Here is a 16,325-nt window from a genome sequence, read left to right on the forward strand (position 1 = left end):
ATGTTAATGTAATATTATCGACCAAGAGTTCTAAAAGTAGAATCGATTAAAGCGTTAATCCACCGAGTTATATTGATAAGGGTTTTATCGGCCACACCGTGCCCAAGTTAATATGAATTTGGGTCTTGGAATCATTTATCATAGTTGGGTAGAGGTCACTATGTAAATGTTTTACTTGTTATTTACAAGTATTAATAAATCGATAAATGTTAAGTTTTTCACTATTCCGTTATCATATTGTTCTATTTCTTTACCAAAATTCATATACGATATCATTTCGATTTTTGATTCAAATCTCCATTAAAACATCGTCACTAAAGACAAATATGAATTTGCTTCTAAACCCTCAAATGTACCATTGCTAAGGATCTCTTGTAAAGAATATAGATTAAAGTTATTCATTATCAAACAGGTTTTTGATTCTTGACTAACACTTCTACTTACAATGGATTATATTTCATATACTTAATTAAATTAAGTACCTTGAAGCGATAAATTGTTTTGGTAATTCGTAATTAACCAAAATAACGCAACCACTTCAATGAAAGTGATGCGTGTCTTTTATATAATGTTTTATACCTCATTTTACACGCATTTCAGAGCTCATTTGTGTAGTTTAAGCTGTCATTTCCCCTATTTCCGTCTATTTTCGTGTTTTTGTACATTATTGCAGAAATGTGAGGAATTTAACGGAAATTGAGCTAAATCCATCCCCGAGTATCCTGCATTGCATTTTGACGTGAAGTATTTACTTAAGGAATGAGCTTGGTGTGCATTCCAAGGCCCAAAAGACAAATCCGCGAGATTATATGAAGTCAAGTAGCAGCTAAAGTAGTCGATCGACCACTACCTTCAGTCGATCGACCAAATCACGGTCTCCAGAAGCTAATGTACACTGCTAGTCAGTCGATCGACCGCCCTGCTTAGTCGATCGACCAAGCCGCTATCCCAGACGAGAATTAAAAGATCGAGGAACTTAAAGCCCATTGTGTTTAGGTTTTGATAATAAGTGTTACGTATATTTTCTACATAACGTAACCTAGAACAAGAGATTAAGCATTCAGTTTTTACGAGTTCTTTAATTTATTTCCAACATTCAATAGTTAGGGTTTTTTAATACTATTTCGTACAATTACTCTCGCAATTCGGTTTCCGGATCTCTTGCGCAATTCCAATTGGTATTCTTCTGCTAATAATTCAGTTTGCTTTATTATTACTTTGTAGGATAGAATTGCTAGTTAGTTTCCCAAAACCGATTCATCGTTTATGTTAATTGTTTGTTCTATTATTTCAAGCATGAATTCTTCTGTCTATTTTATTGGTTTTATTGTTGTTATCACCCTTAGTATGAGTAGCTAAATATTTTGTGCTAGGATGTAGGGGAATTGTAGTGTAGGCGGCAATATAATGAACACGGCCTGATTCGCGTGTTGGTCGATCGACCGCCATGCCTGGTCGATCGACTGACCACGTGAGGTTTTATTTTCGTTTTAATTGTTTTAATTCTTTATTCGACGAATCGAGTGCACACGACTAGTTGAATGTTTAGGATATGACTGATCCATTAGATCGAGAGATAGGGACAGTTGTTAGATCACCAATTAAAATGACTAAACTATGCTGAGATCGAAAGATAGGTAAAGTTTAGACCGTTAGTCACTTTTCAGGACGAAAGTTAGTATTAGTGATATTAGGGACCTATAGCGAGATCGAAAGATGCTATTTGTTAAGAGTGGACCGAGAGGACCTCTTTATTTCCCGCCTCATGTGTTTGATTTAGACCTGTTTAGTATGCTGCCGCCGAAACTATAACGAACCGATCATTCTAGTACCCCTTCTCTATCTGTTTCATCTGTTTATTTAGTTTTTCTGTCTTTTACTGCTATTAGTATAAACCAAATCAATTCAACCCCCACTTTCGTTACCTTAGACTAAATTAGACAATTAGAAATTACATTCGCCTCCTTGTGGTTCGACCCTGTTACCACTAGCCTAGGTTAGTTTTAATAGGAAATTATAAATCTTATTTTTGGTACTCACAACGACGGGTATCAAATTTTGGCGCCGTTGCCGGGGAGGCAATTGTTCTAATTTTTAGTTGTTTTTATTTAGTCTTTCTTTAGTTTAAGGGACTTCCATTCCTTAAACTTTTCTTATATTCTTTTTGTAGTTTCTTCTTATGCGCAGGTCACAGGGTGGTGAACTAGTACCATTCAATCCTGAGATCGAGAAATCCTTGCGCGAGTTAAGACGATCACAAAGGGTATTACCGACAGAGGAAGAGCTGAGTACTCTGTCAAGTTACTACGAGAACGCTCTGTTCAAAGAAGATCCACCTACATCTCCTGCCTCTACTTCTTCAGCTGAGACAGTCACTTTCCAGAAATTCCAGTCATGGCTGAAGAAGCAACCATTGCCAATCACTCAGAGCCGACAGTTGCGAATCTCTACAAAGGATTCGAACTACCTGGGGAGGCGAGAAAATTCGAGCCGAAGCCTTCCTATATTAACCTGGTTGAGGGAAACCAGTTCGGGGGAGCTGCAAATGAAGATGCAGCCAAGCATATGGAGATTTTTATTGATTATTGCTGCTCTATACCCCCGCCGACCGGTGTGACCCAAGACCAGATCAAGGAGACGATGTTCATTTTATCCCTTCGTGATGCTGCAAGGGAGTGGTATAGAGACCTGGATCGAGCTGCTCATGGGATCACCGACTGGAATTCATTGGCCTTGGCATTCTACAAGAAATACTTCTCTGCCTCGAAGACTAATGCCATTAGAGCTCAGATCACGAGCTTTAAACAGGGGCCTGATGAGAACTTTCATGAAGCATGGGTCCGTTTCAAGAAACTGGTGCGAACCATACCGCACCATGGGTTCGAAAAATGGAGTCTTTGCAATCGGTTCTATAATGGGTGTATGACGATCGGAGGGCTATTTTGGATGTCAGCCCAATGGCCGATTTCTTGAGAACATGGGAGAGACTAAGGGGTGGAAGATCATTGATGATTTGGCCACTCATAAGGTTGAATATGGGAATTCGAGAGGAAACCAAAAGAGAGTCTTGAATCTTCCTCGGTTCTTTCGCACTAGAAGCTCTCACCGCAAGGTTTGACAAATATGAGTTGGGAGGAGCCTCTAAAGGAGGGATGTACCATGTTAATCTTTGTTTGAGACGGTCCTTTCGTCGTAGAAGATGTGGAGCTGAGGGGCATGTCTCAGAGAATTGTTTTGTCCCCTTCGAGTCTTGTGCTGCGTTTTAACATTATAGGCAGACAAACACGTACTATGAGCCGAATGTCCACCCCAACTTGAGGTGGAGTAGCCAGAATGTCCTGAATCCGATTCAACCTCCACAACAGCAGCAGCAGCAAGCTTATGTGCCCCCTCACAAACAGCCATATCAAAAACCTCCCTATGTGCCGCAACAGCAACAATCCCAAAATTCCGAGTTTACCGAGTTGAAGAACTTATTGCTGAAGGAGTCCCAAGCTAGGGAGGCCGGGATGAAGATGCTAGAGAGCCAAATTGCTCAATTGGCTAGCAAGAATACCACTCGAGCTCCGGGGCACTTACCGACTCAAACCGACCAAAAGGAGACCCTAAATGCCATAACTTTGAGGAGTGGGTCTACCCTGGAGGGGCCTGCTATGGTCGAGGATGCCACTGCAAAAGATGAGGCGAAACCGTGTCAAAACAAAGCTGGAACGAGCAAAGGAAAGAAAAAGGCGTCTACCAGGTATATCAGTCGATCGACTGACATACCCGGTCGATCGACTGAAGTGCGGGTTACAGAAGCTTCTGGTCATGTTCAACTCAGTCGATCGACTGACATCACTGGTCGATCGACTGGGATCGCTGCTGATAGTGAGATTTTTCGTCCTCCGATGCCCGACAACTTGAGGGATCATTTGTTTTGGGGTACGACAGTCCCGAAAATATTGGGGAAAGACCCGAGTGCTGATGGGTCAGTCCCGGCTCCGAAGTACGACCCGATGTCGATCAATGGTTCACATTTGAGACGGTCTGAGGAGGATTCAAGCTTCAACAAAGAGAAAGTAGTGGACTTCCAGCCTAAGTCCACGGATACCGGCATGCGCGATTTAGAGGAGAGGGCTAAGCTACTTCTTACAGCCCCATATCCGGAAAGACTAGTGCCGACGAAGGAACAGGTATCTTTCAATAAATTTGAAAAAGTTATTCGTAGCTTGAATGTACAAGTGCCTTTCCTTGAGTAAGTAAATCAAGTGCCTGCCTACACTAAATTCATGAAACAACTCTTGTCTAAAAAAAAGTCACTTGAAAATGTGCATACTGTCGCATTAACCAAAGAGTCATGCTCTTATTTATCTATCACTGCACCTCACAAGCTAGAAGACCCGGGTAGTTTTTTTGTTCCTTGCAATATAGGTACCTTCTCTATTGAGAAAGCATTATGTGACTTAGGAGCTAGTATAAGTGTAATGCCCTTGAGTCTTGCTAGGAAGCTCAAATTGACTAGGTTCGCAGTGACAGACATGACAGTACAGATGGCTGACCGATCTGCGGTCCAGCCAATAGGAGTCTTAGAGGACATCCCCGTGCTAATAGGGAAGTTCTTCTTCCCTGTTGACTTCGTCATACTTGACATGCCTGAGGATGCCCATATTCCCATTATTTTGGGTAGGCCATTTCTGCACACTGCTGGTGCAGTCATAGACGTTGGTTCGGGTACCTTGACTTTTAAAGTAGGGAAGCATTCCATTATTTTTGCCCAACCTGCTAAGAAGAAATACCCCATGTGGCCCGTGACTTGCAATACGGTTTCTGAAAAGAAATCTTATTTTATACTTCCTGATATGCCTATCTCTCGTCCCATTCATGTTGTAACCCCTCCGCCCCATATTGGGAGCAAATTGGAGGAAGATTTGTCTATTTCTGATATTGCAGGAGCTGGTTTGGGGAAGGAAGAACTGCAAGTTACTCCAGCTGCAAAGAAGCCAATCATCTCATGAGGCGGTCTTGGTTGCCTCAGCTATGGCACTGATGAGGAAGTTGACGACGAGCCGGTCAAGGCAAAGGAGTCCGACTTGGACTTTGATGAGCAAGAAGAGGTCATTGACTGGGGAGATGATGAAAGTGTTGATCCGTTGAGCCATACGGACGTGGAAGCTAAGAAGGGTGCAGCTGATAAGATAAGCACCGTTGAGGCTACCTCTAGTAGCCAGAAGCCGACGAAGTGGGCCATATCATGGCCATTCTTGATCAACTATTAGTTGATCAAATGCTTTATCAAACATTTACTCTATTGCTTTTAAGACTATTTACCGTATTTTGTGTGCGTGAAACTTCGCATTGTATTTTCCTTGCTTAGGATTTTATACGCTTTAGACTTTATTTTGGGTTTTGCGCAATTTTGGGCGCGTATTATTGTGCACTTGCAGGTTTTTAGACCTCCTTAGCTCAAGTAATTGAGCAAATACGAAGAAATAAGAAGTTACAGCAGTATCTTCAGTCGATCGACTGGGCTATATAGTCGATCGACTGGTCTGCAGTTTCCAGGAGCTACTGTTCCATTCACCTCGGTCGATCGACTGAGTGATGCGATCGACCGACCTGCACTGTTGTATCTGTTTACGACCTCTCTCCTGCTATGGTTGGTCGATTTGCGGAACTAAGGGAGTTTCCTACTCCACTTTATCTTCCGTCACTATTTATTTCTACTATTTTTCTCAATTTTGCACATAATACCGCTTCATTATTGTCTTTCTCGATTTTATGCGTGGTACTTTGTTTGTCTTTTCAGGTACTTATTAGTAGCACTACTGGCTACTGAAACCTCCGAGCTTACGCTGGTTTGGGGAGGTTTTCTTTGCTGCGCTTAAAGTCTTGTGAGTTCCCGATTTCCTCTTCATGTCATATTTATTTGTTTAATTTTCTCGCAAGTTCCCGTTTCCTTTTTCTTCATTACATGATTTTGCACAATGGGGATATTGTGCGGTTTGGTTTGGGGAAGGGTTTTGTGTCGCATATCATTTTCTTGCATTCACGTTTACATTTTGTTTTGCATTGCTTTTTCATTTCATATATAAATTCAAAAAAAATTATTAGAAATTTCATCAAATTTCAAAAAAAAATGCACGTTTATTTTAGCATATAGGTCGAGTCGGAACGGTAGTATTTCAATGATGATATTGCAATTGCATCTGTTTTTGCCTGAGCCTTGCTAATTGACATGTTATTAGTAGAATCATATATGCATATCTACGAGTTTTCGTTAATTTACTTGCTGGACTTGAGACTTGACTTATAATTTTGGCAAGCTACATCATATTTCTGAGTTATTAGAGCCTATAACTGGTGACATCTATGACCGGTTTATTTAGGAATGTGAGTAGTACTCCTTATGAGACATGTTACATCAATGTGCATAAATATGAACTTGATCTACTTAATACCTGTATGCATTCGGTTTGTGGTTTGTTGACACATGTGGTAGAGGTTTCCTTTTCTCGTTTTACCCATGAGCCCCACACTGCCAAAAATATCCTTTTTGTCCTATTTACTACATCCTACACTTAGCCTGCCTTTGTCAAGCTAGTAGTTTAGTTTTGGGATTGTTACTTGTTTTTGGTAGCCTTTTGCTCGATTGAGATGTTGTTGGGAGAATGAAAAGAAAGGAAAGAAAAAAAAAGAACTGAAAAAGTTGAAAAAAAAAGAAAAGAAAAAAAATAATTCGAAAAAAAAAGAGTTATGTACTGTTCAAAGCAGTCGATCGACTGCCAAATCTGGTCGATCGACTGAGGTTCGAAAGAAAAGAAAGAATCAATTTGCATAATTCAACCCTTTATCTTATGGCGATTTTTGCTCCCATGTATTATTCATATCTTATGGGGAGTTAGTTGATTACTTTCATACAGGAGTTTGTGAGTTTTGTGCTTGCTACAGCACCGTTTCATTTGATTTTGAGCAAGAAGTTGGATGTTGCCATATGGTTCCGTTCGGGTACTAGCTTGATCACCTGTACCTCCACTTTTCCATATATGTTTTGCCTCTTCTTACCCATACCTCACATATCCCATATATACCTCGGCATGTGTCATGGTCATTTGTTGGTTGGAATGCATATGTACGGTCATAGAGATTACTTTCATATTAGACTGCAGGCATGTCCTTATAGGTCGTAGTTAGGTGAGAGTCTGTACAAAATGAATTCTTTCTATCCTCTTATATATTCACCTGTGCTTATGAGTGATTTGAGCGACCCGTGAGAGTTCGATTTGATAAGTCTCTATGGTTGACGGTTCAGCAGTTTTTAACGACTTCATAACTCGTTTGCATTATTCACATTACTAATTGATTGTTGGTTGTTGCATTAAAATGGTTTAGGCTTTACATGTTGTAATTCGCTCTGAGATTGAACTCGTTCTATTAGGTTTTAGGATCGAGTCTAGTTCTTGCTTGGGGACAAGCAAGGGTTTGGTTTGGGGAAGTTTGATGCGTGTCTTTTATATAATGTTTTATACCTCATTTTACACGCATTTCAGAGCTCATTTGTGTAGTTTAAGCTGCCATTTCCCCTATTTCCGTCTACTTTCGTGTTTTTGTACATTATTGCAGAAATGTGAGGAATTTAACGGAAATTGAGCTAAATCCATCCCCGAGTATCCTGCATTGCATTTTGACGTGAAGTATTTACTTAAGGAATGAGCTTGGTGCGCAATCCAAGGCCCAAAAGACAAATCCGCGAGATTATATGAAGTCAAGTAGCAGCTAAAGTAGTCGATCGACCACTACCTTCAGTCAATCGACCAAATCACGGTCTCCAGAAGCTACTGTACACTGCTAGTCAGTCGGTCGACCGCCCTGCTTAGTCGATCGACCAAGCCGCTATCCCAGACGAGAATTAAAAGATCGAGGAACTTAAAGCCCATTGTGTTTAGGTTTTGATAATAAGTGTTACGTATATTTTCTATATAACGTAACCTAGAACAAGAGATTAAGCATTCAGTTTTTACGAGTTCTTTAGTTTATTTCCAACATTCAATAGTTAAGGTTTTTTAATACTATTTCGTACAATTACTCTCGCAATTCGGTTTCCGGATCTCTTGCTGCAATTCCAATTGGTATTCTTCTGCTAATAATTCAGTTTGCTTTATTATTGCTTTGTAGGATAGAATTGCTAGTTAGTTTCCCAAAACCGATTCATCGTTTATGTTAATTGTTTGTTCTATTATTTCAAGCATGAATTCTTCTGTCTATTTTATTGGTTTTATTGTTGTTATCACCCTTAGTATGAGTAGCTAAATAGTTTGTGCTAGGATGTAGGGGAATTGTAGTGTAGGCGGCAATATAATGAACACGGCCTGATTCGCGTGTTGGTCGATCGACCGCCATGCCTGGTCGATCGACTGACCACGTGAGGTTTTATTTTCATTTTAATTGTTTTAATTCTTTATTCGACGAATCGAGTGCACACGACTAGTTGAATGTTTAGGATATAACTGACCCATTAGATCGAGAGATAGAGACAGTTGTTAGATCACCAATTAAAATGACTAAACTATGCTGAGATCGAAAGATAGGTAAAGTTTAGACCGTTAGTCACTTTTCAGGACGAAAGTTAGTATTAGTGATATTAGGGACCTATAGCGAGATCGAAAGATGCTATTTGTTAAGAGTGGACCGAGAGGACCTCTTTATTTCCCGCCTCATGTGTTTGATTTAGACCTGTTTAGTATGCTGCCGCCGAAACTATAACGAACCGATCATCCTAGTACCCCTTCTCTATCTGTTTCATCTGTTTATTTAGTTTTTCTGTCTTTTACTGCTATTAGTATAAACCAAATCAATTCAACCCTCACTTTCGTTACCTTAGACTAAATTAGACAATTAGAAATTACATTCGCCTCTTTGTGGTTCGACCCTGTTACCACTAGCCTAGGTTAGTTTTAATAGGAAATTATAAATCTTATTTTTGGTACTCACAACGACGGGTATCAGAAAGTTTTAAGACTAAAACGAACAAATGAAGAGTAATCTTCATAAATTCAATTTTGCTTCTCAAAGCAAAGACTCATTGAAATAAGTGGGAGCATTCTCTTAAACCGTTAAGATGAGGACGAGGTTCAAGAAGTAAAGATTATAATGGAATTGATACTAGGTAATGTTAAAAGTAAAGTTATTGAGAATAACGATACTAAACCTATCAATTCTAACCGATAAAGTTTCCACTGTCTTAAACGTTGGACACTAGAAAGGAAACTACCCCAAATTATTGAAGAATCAACAAGTTAGTTGTGGGACATCTAATAGGACCTTCTTCTTTAAATGTTTATTTGATTGACATGAATCTTGCTAGAACTACTTCATCAATATTAGAAACCAATGGAGGTTTTCATCATTGTACTTGATACATAGGATGATTAGAATATGACGACTAGCAACAATGATGTTGAGAGATAGAGTCATTGTGTAATCAATCTAGTTTTGGGTTTATAGTTGTACTTAATAATGACTATTAAGTGCATAAACTCTAAATAAGAATATAAACTTGTTAAGATACAAAAGAGGTTTCACTTTTGTGACCCTATACACCACGATTTGATGTATGGCTAGCCCATTATCAAGGTGAGTATGTTCTAAACCAAACTAGAATGATATATCATGAAAATGATGTAAGACTCAAATTGGTAACCCAAGATTAATCCTTAAATTCTAGAATGATGAACGCAAAGAGTTATCGAGTACTCTTGAAACCATTAGATTGTTAATGGTTTATGCGTATCTTGTATTCAAAGCAAGATATCTCGTGCTTTTGGTTGAAAAGGAAATCGAGGTTGTAAATCATTGATCCATAATAGGTTGATCATTTTCTTTTACCAACAATTTAAGTTGATGCTAATGTGTTCACTTAATAAGGTAAATAGAGAAATCTTTGAAGAAGTTCAAAGAGTTCAAGGAATCACGATTTAATCGTGATGGGATTATCAAAGTGAAGACTTTGATATAAGCCAAAGGAAATGTGATATAGTATCATAAGTTAATCTCTCTTAGCACGCATTATGAAATAATGTGTGGTTGGATAAGAAATCAAATGCTGTTCGATATGGTTTGGACTTCAATCAAGTTACTTTGAGTTACTTTATCCTTTTGGGGAATTTATCATTTTTGTCTAAATTATTTTCCACTAAATCATATGAGATATGAAATGGTAATGTACCATATTTGTAAGTTTTCACAAGAAACAAATGCTCATTTTTCCCTTTCAATTGTCACGAGTATGACGGGTTTGTGGCTCATGAAGCTGTCTTTCTAAAATACAAGTTTATTTCTAGAAGACAGAGTGGAGAAATTATTCAAGAGCCACAAAGAAAGAATGTTATGTCGCAAGAAACTGGTCCTTCTTGGCTACATGAGACGTTTTGTGTAAGACGTTGTTTCTTCAAAACCTAGGACGTTAAATTCGTCACTTGTTAAAAATGATGAATTCATGCTACTTTTATTTAAGTAAAGAGCTTATAACTTACAAAAGAAATTGTTTGATTCAAGTTGATTACTTCTGGAAAGTAATCAACAAATAACTTACATGAGAGTGTTTAAGTCACAACTCAATACAAGGCTTAGAGCCATGAAAATCCGAAATAAAAGGCTTGATTAGTGACAAAGGATTTTGCACTAATAAAGACAGATTTCAAGGTTTGATTGGTTGCAAAGGGTTTTGCACCAGTTGAAATGCTTAAGTCTATTTGGATCTTCTTAGGGATTATATTTCATTATGAGATATATAGCGAGTAAATCTAAAACCCACTTCTTCAATTAGAAGGAATGTATTCAATACATGTCTTGAGTTTTGAAGATTCTTGCTATCCTAAAATAATGTGAAACTTAAGAAAGGGTCTTAAGCAGGACATCGATGAGTTGGAATCAATGTTTTGACCATGTGATAAAACTTTTCTCAATAGGTTGAGAAGTTGTGTTTATACATGAAGTTTAGTGGGAGTTACGGTAATTTTAATTGGTCTTATATGTGGATGGCATATTGATCGTTGGGAATGATTTAAGACTTTTAGAGTTATATAATACATCTTTAATATCTAGATTTATGTAGATAAATCCACATGATATTAGCGTCAATAAGAAGTCTTATGTTGATAAGATTCATGACTAGTTCAATTAAATTGAACATATTTGATTGATTCCATTTGCTTCATTTTGCCGAATCAATTAAATAGGAAATGATGTATAACACTTCATATACTTTGAGTATGATGAATTGTTTTCAAAATCGAATTTAAGTAATCTTTACCAAGTACGCCATAAAGATAACCCTTAAGTGCTTGCAGAAGCATTAATGAAGTAAAGCAAAGTGTTTATGATGCAATTTTGTGTAAGGGTGTTACACAAGTGACAATTGACAATTGAGATTGCGCATGGTTTCCGACAAAACCATAATCAAAATACATCAGGATGGTTAAAATACCATTGTGGTTATGTTATTTAAGAAATAGATTTTCTGGAATCGTTCTAGGCAATAAGGAACAATGAGAAATATTTACAACGGATATTGAGTACACTTGCAATCATGGGATGTGCAAGAGAGATGGGTCCCGCACACTGTGAAAACAGTGGGAGCTATTCTAAGGCTAGAGGGCCTATGTCTTGATTGGATCTCGACACGTACTCAGAAAGTTTCGTAATGCAAATGTATACATTACAAAGGAAAACGAGTATGTAGTAAGGTTGAGTAAGGTACAAGAAGTTGATAAAACCTACTAACCAAAGTCTTCTCATAGGCTAAACATGATGAGTCATGACATTTCAATTGAATTGAAATGAACAACTACATACAAGATCAAATTAGATTATAGAACATGAAATAGTAATCAGGCATTGACTATTCATGTGTGATAATCGCATTTGTCGTTCGAGTTTTTACTTTAAAAACTCCTTTTATACTTTGTTACATCCAAACGGGTTGTAGAGACAACATTGAACCCCGTTAAAGTGAACTCGGATTAACATTGTATTCGCCCATAGTCACTTGTATGAGGTGACGTCTCGAAGTGACTAGAGTGTGATGCGATTGATGGCAAGTTCAAGTTCCATAGAGTCATGTGAGATGACTAGTCGATCACATAGGCAGAATGTTAGGAACACTTTGTCGGGCAGTGACCGCTTATAGAGTTCTGGCAAATTTATATAGCCTGGTCGTGGCGAGAGCTACTATAGTATTCTAATGAGTCGATTCTTTTGACTAAAGACTGTTCACCTAAGATGGCACAGTTTCAGATTAACCTTGATTTGTGTTACTACGACCTTCGTAAATGGGGTCAAATGGGCATATTTTGGGTTATGATGGCTGTGGCTAGTCGAAGGGAATGAGTGCGATAGGAATTGTCCATCCCCTTGTCAGGGTTAAAACAATATCTCAGGGCCACTCGAGGAGTAATGAACTGGAAATGCGTGGCCACGCTCGGAATGAATCCATGGTGGATAAATCCGGTCAATCAGTTATTCTCCAGATCGAGGAAACCACTCTCGATATGATCACTTGCAAGTACGACCTGAAAGACACCTTGCATTGAGTGGGAGATAGTAATAGGACAAGAGAATTGGTGACGCACACTTGTCGAGGACAAGTGGGAGATTGTTGGGATATGTGTCCTCCGACAATAATGCGATCACAACTGTTGATCATGATGATCATATATTTAAATCTCATTTCAAGAATACATGTGGGATGTAATATTTTACAGACAACTGGTCCACACATATCAGTAATGATAGGCTGACTAGAGTTTGACATTACTGTCGTGCGACGGTGGTGATCAGTTGATCCCCTTAGGTCATACCTATAGGGAAATACTCTTAATTGATTATTTAATTAATCGTATACCGATACGAGTTAATTAAATTGCTTAAAATTGACGGATGATTTTGTGAGTATAATTAACGTATCTTATTGTAATATGATTAAATGAGACACGGTCTAAGTAATCAAATTGTTTTATTACTTAGATGAAATTATTGTTTACAGAAACAATTAAAACAGAATGAATAAATTATTATAAATACAGAATGTTGTAGTTTATAATACGGAAACACTTTTGGCACAAGTAATTACGAATTACTAGTCGATTTTGTAAATGACATATTTTATGAGTATGTTGATTTTTAATATGTTAAAAATACATTACATTGTGACATGTCATGTAACATGTTGCATGTGACAAAATTGACAAATAACAAAATAAAATGGACCATCCATTTTATAATGAAAGTGCCGAAAATGGAGGGGTAATTGGGTTAATATTGTGTTTTCATTTTAAGTGGAAAACACTATGATTACTACCTCTTACTAGCCATGCAACCCTATAGCTTTTGAGAAGAGCAACTATTGCATGCATAGGCTCCCCAAAAAAACCCCCACCCAACCGGTTTTCTCTAGAGAACAACCCACATTGTTTTCTCTATTATTCATTCTTTTTCCACCTAACATTTTTTCTAGTGTAAGAAAATGCTATCAAACTCTCTACAATTTATGATAATTCTAGAGAAATAAACTCACAAAAACACTACCTCTTGAACCGAAATTTCAAGAGCAAAATTAATATTTTGTGTCATATTTTAAGTAAAACTAATATTATTACTAGATCTAAATAATATTGGTTATTATGAGTTTTCCTTGGGTATATGCTTTTGGGAGGGATTCTATACTTGAATCCTTGTTCTTCCATTTGGAGAGCTCAAGAACAAGTGAGTAGGAGAACTCACTTGTGCCCATAAACCGAAATATCAATGTAAGATAATGATTTCTTCTTTATTTATATTATAGTTTGCATGCATAAGATTAGTAATTAATTTTATGACTAAATTAATTAAAACATATATGAATATGTTGTTTAATTAGATATAGATTTCTAACAAACCAGCACTGCCAAATCCAGTTCTAAAAGACAAATTTGGTTCCTCGAATCATATAGTTTCTCAATGAATTTATTATTAACAAATCATATAATATTATTATTAAATAATAAATTCAAACAATATGGGCTCAAATCATATAGTTTGTCAACGATAATTTCAATAACACCACAACAATCAATTGTATGATATTGACAAGATGCTACTTCGTATAATTTTAATGAAGATACGATAATTGATATGTGACATACGTACCCTCGATGTTGTGGATAAAGCAGAGGCGGGCACACGTGGTCGGCTGCGTGTCGTTGCTTGCGCGCTGTAACCAGAACAACCAGTGGTATTGACTGCTGCGAAAACTAGGTCACCGGAGTTCAAATTGGCATGACGACGTAGATGAACTTGGCTTGGATAGTGGTGGTCGACGGTGGCGTGAGTAAAGGGAGACGATGGTGGTTGGCGATGTGGGTGATGATGAATGAGGGAATCGTGAAGGGTTTATGGTATGGGGAGATGAAGAGGAATGAAAATTGGTCAGATACAGTTATAGGTGAATACAAAAGGGTTTTTGAGTTTATATTTAATGTCGGTTGTAATCGGAACTGCCACAAATACATATGATGGCAGTTTTTAATTAAAAAAACATTGTCCCTTGTGATTATCTTTAGCGTCGGTTGTTAATATAACCGCCACAAAGGGGGTATGGTGGCGTTTTTTATTGGAAACCGCCATAAAAAGATTCTATTATCACGTCGGTTCTTACTTAAAACGCCACTATAGACATAAAAATTTCTTTCCCGCCAATTTTTTGGGCTTTTTACGTCGTTTCTATCAAAACCGCCACGATAACCGCGTCGTGATAGGGGTTTTTTCTACTAGTGAATATGACCTTTTTAACCTTGTATAATAATGATCCAACATGAACCACAAAACATTATATAATCTAAAAAAAGTTAAGAGTAAGAGGGCGTTTGGTTCGGAAAAGGGAAAGGGAATGAAATCAAGAAAGAGAAAAGTGGGGAAATGAATCAAATTCCCTTAAATTTATGTAGTTGTTTGGTTAGTAAAACAAAAACAATAACTACAACGCAAGACTTCTGACAAACCAACCACAACCATCACAACGAACACCATCAATGACGACGCCCCTAATGCCCTATCGCCGGCACCGGCCTCCTTGCCGTGACTCTACCCCTCGTCGACTCCCTAGGTCCACCATAAAATCGGTCAGCCCAACCCTAAGATCCTCTCCCCTCAACTTGAAACACCCACCTCCACCCGAGAAACACCAGGATGCAGCGAGGGAAGGGATTTTCGGTTGGGAGGAGGGGTTTTAGGCGCGCGATTAGCGGTTTGATGGCCATACCGACGAGGAAGAACATGTGTGTGACGGTAGGGAAGAGGTGGCAGGGCGGCGACGGTGGGTATCGTTGGCGCAAACTTACGGTTGGTGGTAGGTGGGGGTGACAGTTGGCGGTGGTGGGCTACTGGGGGATGGAAGGTGGTGGTTGATGTTAGTGAAGAATGGTGGATGGAGTAGTGAGCGGGAAAAGGAATTGGTTACTGTAAGGGAGGAAAATTCATTCCCTTTGTTTACGTCAAGCAAACACAGACAAAGGGAATTATTAAGTTTGTATCATTTTCCCTTTCTTTTGGACCCTCAACCAAACACACCCTAAGTGTGGTGAGATACAGTCTCAGAATAAATTTATTGTGGTATCATTTTAAAATTTAAAGTAAAAATGACATTATTAAAGATTATGATCAGCATTATTACAAAGTTTATGAGTTCGTTCATTTAAATACTAAATTAAAAAAATGACAATATAACACAAAAGTTATACATATGAATAAAGTTAATTTTGAATTTTAAAAATATGCGCAAACTCAGTTGCTAAAAGATCTGATTCTACAGCTAATCTTGCTATAGCTAAAGACGGGTCAAATAGCTTGAAAGTGGTGACATTTTTGGCTCCACCACCCCACTTGTTGCTTGTTCTATTAGGGATGTGGTATTGTATTTGATCCGTCTTTAGTTATAGACGAATATGTGCCGTAGATAATGAGATTTTGTGGTGATTCTAATATATGAATGCGTGTTTTATTTAATTTTTATTTTTTCTCGATATTTACAATGTCAACAACTCCGCAATAGTGTTGGCCCATGATGTTTGATTAATTAATCAATTGGTCTCCCTTGTGACGGGTTACCATTTGTGGCGGATATTTTGTGAGATAAAATGGTAACAAAATGGGTTAGTAGAGAAAGGGACCACATAAATAGTGTTGCAGAGAGAGAAAAAGTGGATATTTTGTGAGATAAAATGGTATCCGTCACTCAAGAGTGACGGATAGGTGCCGTCACAAACAAGAATTTGTGTTAATTAAGTAAAAAAAAATATATAAAAAGAAATAAG

The 16,325-nt window shown here is 37.9% G+C and overlaps 1 non-coding gene across 1 annotated transcript; it reads right to left on the minus strand.

Annotated features, from left to right (window-relative positions):
* Positions 1-2,775: 2,775 nt before the first annotated feature.
* On the minus strand, positions 2,776-2,882 carry LOC141603829 (small nucleolar RNA R71). Its single transcript, XR_012525677.1, has one exon. It is a non-coding gene; the product is annotated as a small nucleolar RNA R71 (small nucleolar RNA).
* Between the last annotated feature and the right edge of the window lie 13,443 nt (positions 2,883-16,325).

This window comes from Silene latifolia, chromosome 9, assembly GCF_048544455.1.
Source record: "Silene latifolia isolate original U9 population chromosome 9, ASM4854445v1, whole genome shotgun sequence".
In the NCBI taxonomy this organism is placed as follows: Eukaryota; Viridiplantae; Streptophyta; class Magnoliopsida; order Caryophyllales; family Caryophyllaceae; genus Silene; species Silene latifolia.